The following is a 7029-nucleotide window of genomic DNA, read 5'->3' as shown; positions in this document are numbered from 1 at the left end:
TTCCCTTAAGTGGATGCTTTCTCTGTGGCTGGAATAGAGGATATGTCTCTACCCACAGCCTCGTCCAAATTGCAGGTTTAATTCCAGGCTTTTGTGAGATTGGTCCATGCTGTATGTGTACCATAAAAATCAGGCAGTTGAGTAGTGAACAACAAAATAGGCTAAAAGAAACCAGACAAGCCCAGCCAGCATGGTTTAGTGGTTGAGCGTCAGCTCATGAACCAGGATGTTATGGTTCGATTCCAGGTCAGGGCATATACCCGGGTTGGGGGCTCAATCCCCAGTGTGGGATGTGCAGGAGGCAGCCAATCAGTGATTCTCTCTCATCATTGATGTTTCTATCTCTCTGTCTTCCTTCCTCTCTGAAATCAATAATATATATATGTATATATATATATATATGTATATATATATATGTGTGTGTGTGTGTATGTGTGTATATATGTGTGTGTGTGTATATATGTGTGTGTGTGTGTGTGTGTGTGTGTGTGTGTGTATATATATATAGACAATATGTGCAGAAGAAATGCTGTACATTGAAACCTATGTCTTAAAACTTCTTTTTAGTTTCTATTCCTTGGACATGAATATGTGTGTCTATGTGTATACATGTTGTGTAAGGAGTGTGGGTATATATGTGGAAATGTTGTTTAAGGTGTGTGTGTGTGCTTAGTTTTGGGTTAGATGTTGAGAAGGAAGACATTTATATAATGTAAGCAAATTTTTGCCTCCAGGACATCTGTGATAAGGAGGAGCAGTAAGCGAGGAGGGCTTCAGTGGCAATGGTCAGGGTGAAGATTACTTTTATTGATCCAATGACTGCTGCAAAAAAAGCAGGATTTGTACTTATCTTCTAGAGCCTTAAATATTGTGTGCATTCAATAGTATAATAATATTTCAAAATGGAAGTGTCAATTAAAACACATTACAAACTCATCTATTAGACCGAGATGTGAGCCTGTTAAAAGTAACAGAGAAGCATCCGAGGAATTTTAGTCTTCTTAACCTTATAATTAATATTAAATGGGTTTTGTTAGAGAAGGATTGGGAGGAGCATTTTCTTCCTTCTTTTCTTTTCTTCTTCTTCTTTTTTTAGAAGAGCATTTTCTTCAGCGATAACTGTACCTTAGAGACCACCGTATCCCCAAAGTGGGAAGGACAGGATGGAATACCTTCTAACCTCAAATAGAATCATAGTAGCTTCATAGAGTTTATCTGGTAATATTTTAGCAGATTAATTTGGAAGGAATAGTGTTGTGAATTCCTTCCCTCCCAAAGGAGTAGGGTATGGTATTGCTTCCAAATCCTAAGTCGAGAGGTGCTTTAATGAGATGCCACAATTAGCTTACTATGTGTTCCTATAAATTTCATGGATACTGGAAACTGGTATTTAACTCATACCAGCAGCAGGAGAGAGCTGTCTGTGTAGCAATTAGATTTTATTCCAAGTGCTTATTTGGGTAAAAATTGTTTGACTATGTCCTGTGGCCCAGATGTGAACCATAAACAAGAGAAAGTAAGAATATGGTTTTCTTGGATTTTGATCAATGAAGTCCCTGGAAATGTTAGTTAGGTCATAGAATAAATAATCTGGAAGGTTTTCCAGATGTCTAGGGGCTGGAGAATGAAAGGGCAACTCAGGAGCCTAGATATGCCTATGATTTTCCTCATTGATGAAAAAGCATGTGAGATATATTCCCGTAATTAGGGGACCCCCAAAGGAAATCATGAGAATGCTTCTATCAGATACCTATTGTCACAATAATACTGAATATCAATCAAAAAACCCTCATCCATGTATCTAGGGTTGTCATCTACATGTCTACTGATCCGGGCTTGGTTCATATACATGTTTAAGGATGGTTGATTCAGCTTCATTTAGGATGCTTTTGGCTGGAACAACTGAGATGACATGTAACAGCCCCTGGTGAGCTAGCACAAACATTCTCTCATTACAATGGCAGAGGCACAAAATTGAGGGCAAGCCTGCTCATACCAACATTTTTCAAGCTTTTACGTACATCATGATTGTTCACATTCCATTGGCCAAAACAAGTCATGTGGCCATCCCCAGAGACGGACTGAAGGAGCATTATGAAGTTTCAAGGAAAAAGTGATGAATAAAGGAGAGGTGAAGACTTGGGACATTTTTCCAATTAGTCTATCACATGAAAAAACAGAGTCAGAGTCAGATTTAATCAAATCTAGGTCCAAAGAGTGCTAGAGTTAAATCACCATGCCATTACAAGCAAACAAGAACTTTCCTACCCAATCTAGCTCTTCTCTTTCCCTGATATTCAATCATGTTGTAATTATCCATTGTGATGGGTGAGGTGGGGGAAGGCTAATGTCAACTTCCACCAGAAATGGGACCAAGCTCAGGCAGGTGGAAGACTAAATTTTAGAGCAAATTGAGACATTTTTAAAATGATTTTATGAGACAGGATATCCTAATTACTGAATTGAGACTGTATTTTGGAACTAAAAGCAACCGTTGAGCATTTATTACCTTAGTGTGATTAGAGAAGCCATGGGACAGACCTTGAATTTTCATCCTGAGGCTGGTGAAGAACTACCCATACTCAGTAAATATAGAGAGACAATCAGAGAGAAAACTGAAGGTACTTTGTGATTAAATTCTAGCAGTAATTCTTAGTTAAGTAATTACATTACTTCAATAAACAGTGTATGGTAGTGGTTGAGAATTAGAAATCAAGAGCCAAACTACAGTTCCTAGGTTCAAATCTCAGCTGTTTCTTGTTAATTTGAGCATATTTTGTGGGTTTTAAATTTTAATTTAATTTTCTTTTTACAACTATGCTTCAGTTTTCTTACCTAGAAATTGAGATAGTATTTTACCAACTTCAAAGCATTGTTGCAAAGATTGATTGAGCTAATATATTTCAAGCATTTCAAACAGTGCTTGGTACACAGTAAACACTTGGTAATTGTTACTACAGTGTACTATTTCTGTTTAAAAATAAACTTTCTACAATGATATGGGAAATGTAATAAACTGATTGGAGATTATACTAGCACATGATACATAGCCTGTCGAAAGTGCATCAATTGGGCAGTTCCCAGCGGCTCTGGTCCTGTCTTTCAGTTGCTCACCGAGGCTTCCCGGGTCATGGTGCCAGCCTGACTGAGAAGAGGCTGCTCCCGGGAAACGAATGAAGAACCACTTTCTCCTGTTGTTCAAGTACAGAGGCTTAGTCTGCAAGGGGAAGAAAAGCAAAAGACGAAAATGGCTAACTTCGTGATCCGCCCTGCCACCGCCGCCGACTGCAGTGACATCCTGCGCCTGATTAAGGAACTGGCTAAATATGAATACACCAGAGGTCCAGTGCATGAAATTTGTGCACAGGGTTGGGGGGCCCTCAGCCTGGCCTGCACCCTCTCACAATCCGGGACCGCTGGCTCCTAACCACTCTGCCTGCCTGCCTGATCGCCCCTATCTGCCTCTGCCTTGGCCCCTGCAACCGTGGCTTCATCCAGAAGGACGTCCGGAATGACGTCCGAAAGGTTGTTTGGCTGTCTGATCTAATTAGCATATTATGCTTTTATTATTATAGATAGAAGAGCAAGTAGTAATAACTGAAAAAGATCTGCAGCAGGATAGTTTCGGAGAGCATCCCTTCTACCACTGCCTGGTGGCAGAAGTATCCAGGGAGCACTCCCAAAGGACACAGCATAATTGGTTTCGCCATGTACTATTTTACCTATGACCCATGGATTGGAAAACTCTTATATCTTGAAGACTTCTTCGTAATGAGTGATTTTAGAGGCTTTGGGATCGGATCAGAAATTCTGAACACTCTGAGCCAGGTTGCGATGAAATGTCGCTGCAGCAGCATGCACTTCCTGGTAGCAGAATGGAATAAACCATCTATCGACTTCTACAAAAAAAGAGGTGACTCTGATCTGTCCAGCAAGGAGGGATGGAGACTCTTCAAGATCGACAAGGAGTACTTGCTAAAAATGGCAGCGGAGGAGTGAGGAGTGCTGGTGTAGACTACAGCTCCCATTGTATTTTAGAGCAAATTCTCAACTTATCTTCTTTCTATCATGTTTGTAGTGAAATAACAGAATGAGCACCCATTCCAAAGCTTTATTACCAGTGGCGTTGTTGCATGTTTGAAATGTGGTCACTTTAAGATGGCAATGCAGTTTGGAGTCAGATTTATCCTTGAACATCTTTTGGTAACACAACATGGTGGTGTAATCTTAGAGTATATGAGAAAACTTCATTCTTGTGAGTCATTTAAATGTGTACAATGAAAAATAAATAAATAAATGTGTACAGTGTATACACTGGTACTTAGAGTTTCTGTTTTGATTCTTTTTTAATAAACTACCCGTTGATTTCTAAAATAAAAAAATAAATAAAAACAACAGTGCAACCATTGCCCTGGCTGGTTTGGCTCAGTGGATAGAGCCAAATCAGCTAAGGCCCTGGTTGGTTTGATTCAGGTCAAGGGTACATATCTCGGTTGCATGCTCGAGAGGGATGTGTGTAGTAGGCAACCAGTCTGTGTGTCTCTCTCACTGATGTCTCTGTCTCTCCCCATCCCTTCCACTCTCTGTAAAGTTCAATGGAAAAATATCCTTTGGTGAGGATTAACCAAAAAAAGAAGAAAAAAAGATTATCTTTTGGATTGAAGTGAAGAGAATCAAATGGTTTCTGATATCTATAATAACAAAAGTGTAATATGCTTATTAGACTGGACGACCTTCCAGATGAAGCAGGGGTGCGAGGGAAGCCCAGGTCTCAGGTGCCTGCTGGCAGCTTGAAGGAAGCTGGTGTCAGCAGTTGGGGGAAGGAAGGCCTACTCCTGCACGAATTTCATGCATCGGGCCTCTAGTGTGATATAAGATTTGTGTATATATTTCATCTTGACTGTATGTGACCAGTTACTTTAGAGATGTTGCTGCAGCATTTTGATATTTCAACAGATATGTTTCAGGAGTGTCTTGGCTCTAGCTTCCTAGCTGCTATAAGACTGCTCTAAGATCTGCTTTCACTAAAGAACTTTTATTTTATTTCAGTAAGAACTGCTCAATAAACCCTTTCTTAAGCAATCTCTCCTTTCTTCGCAAGTCTTTTTCTTCCCACACAATCTGTCTGAATATTGGTACAATCTTATAATCCTTACACAGGAATATGGATTCTGGCGCTATGAATATAGATCATGTGGTTCCACAATGATTTCCAACTTTGAACTGACACATTTGTATAAAATACTTCATGCTCTTGGGTAAAAAAAAAACCAAAAAAAAACCAAAAAAACAAAAAAAAACTTCCCCACGCTATCCTGTGATTTCAAATCAGAGGCATTTAATTAGGGAAGCCTAAGCACCAGTATAGAAATACGACAAGAAAAGACTATGACAAGAGTGTAGACAAAGTGCAATGGATTTTCACAAACAATGGGCTTACACTGTCACCACATCCAGATACGTGTATCTTCCTTCATCTCTCTCCAACTCTTCTTCAGCTCTGGGCCCCTGAAAGGTCTCCAGCTAACCTTCTAGGTATGAGAGTCCAATGCTACCCACCTCTCCTAAACATTCTCCCTGCCGTAGATCTCACTTTCTTTGTTGCACCTTCTGAGAAATCCTCCTATTTATTGGAGTTCAGGAGATCAATGGACCATCAAAACAACTTTTTCCCTGCCAACCCCCAAAGAATATTTTTATGTTTTAATAAGAGTCTTATGGATATAAATGATCTCAATATGAAATTGATACTTTCAGATAGCCTAGAGGGAAATGAAATATTAATGCAAATGAGATATTTAGTTTTCCTTAAAATTACACCACATGTACAGTTGCTTCTTGCCTATACAGATGAGTAGTTCTGAAGAGGAAAAAAAAAAGAAATAAAAAGGCAAAATAAAACCAGATGGTGATGTTTGCTGATTTCTGTCATTTTAACATTTGAAACTTATAAGTATAATGAAAATGGAGATAAACATGTTTACTGCCAGTAACATAATTATCTACCTCAGATTATAATTATTTAAAATTAAATTGTCTCTCCCTTTCAATAGTATAAGTTCTAAATGACAAAGGCCATGCCACTTTTAACTCCCATAGCACCTATCATGGTATAATTATCACTAATAAAAAATACTAATGCACTTGTCATTTTTTGACTTGTTGATGGTAGCCATTCTGACAGGTGTGAGGTGATACCTCATTGTGGTTTTAATTTGCATCTCTCTGATGATTAGTACGTTGAGCAATTTTTTATATGTCTCTCGGCCATGACAAGTGCTGATGAGGATGTGGAGAAAAGGGAACCCTAGTACACTGCTGGCGGGAATGCAGACTGGTGCATCCACCATGGAAAACAGTATATAGGTTCCTCAAAAAATTAAAAATGGAACTGCCATTTGATCCACTTCTAGAAATATATCCTAAGAATCCTGAATCACCAATCAGTAAGAATGTGTGCACCCCTATGTTCATAGCAGCATTATTTAAAACTAGAGGCCTGGTGCATGAATTTGTGCAGGGGTGGAGTCCAGCCAGCCTGCCCTGATTGGGGCCGCCCCCTGGTCGAACTCCCAGTCAAACTCCTGGTTGAGGGGACAATTTGCATATTAGCCTTTTATTATATAGGACAGCTAAGATCTGGAAGCAGCCCAAGTGCCCATCAGTAGATGAATAGATAAAAAGGTTTTGGTACATTTATACCATGGAACACTATGTAGCTATAAAAAAGAAGGACCTATTACCCTTTGAGACAGCATGGAGGGACCTGGGGAGTATTATGCTGAGCGAAATAAGCCAGTCAGTCAGAGAAAGACAAATATCACATGATCCCACTTATATATGGAATCTAAGGAACAAAATTGATGAACAAGATAGGGCCACAGATATGGAAGCATTAAACATACTAACAGATCTCAGAGGGAAGGTGGGAAGGAGGGTGGAAAGAGATTAACCAAAGAATTTATAAGCATATATGCACAACCCATAGACACAGACAATAGATAGGTGAAGGCCTGGGGTGGGGGCAGT

The 7029-nt window shown here is 39.5% G+C and overlaps 1 pseudogene; it reads left to right on the top strand.

The window, feature by feature from the left end:
- Positions 1-3067: 3067 nt before the first annotated feature.
- On the top strand, positions 3068-4180 carry LOC102419160 (annotated as a pseudogene).
- Positions 4181-7029: the final 2849 nt, after the last annotated feature.

This window comes from Myotis lucifugus, unplaced genomic scaffold, assembly GCF_000147115.1.
Source record: "Myotis lucifugus unplaced genomic scaffold, Myoluc2.0 scaffold_20, whole genome shotgun sequence".
Taxonomy (NCBI): domain Eukaryota; kingdom Metazoa; phylum Chordata; class Mammalia; order Chiroptera; family Vespertilionidae; genus Myotis; species Myotis lucifugus.
Note: the sequence above shows the minus strand (reverse complement) of the source record. Positions and strands in the feature narration are given on the sequence as shown.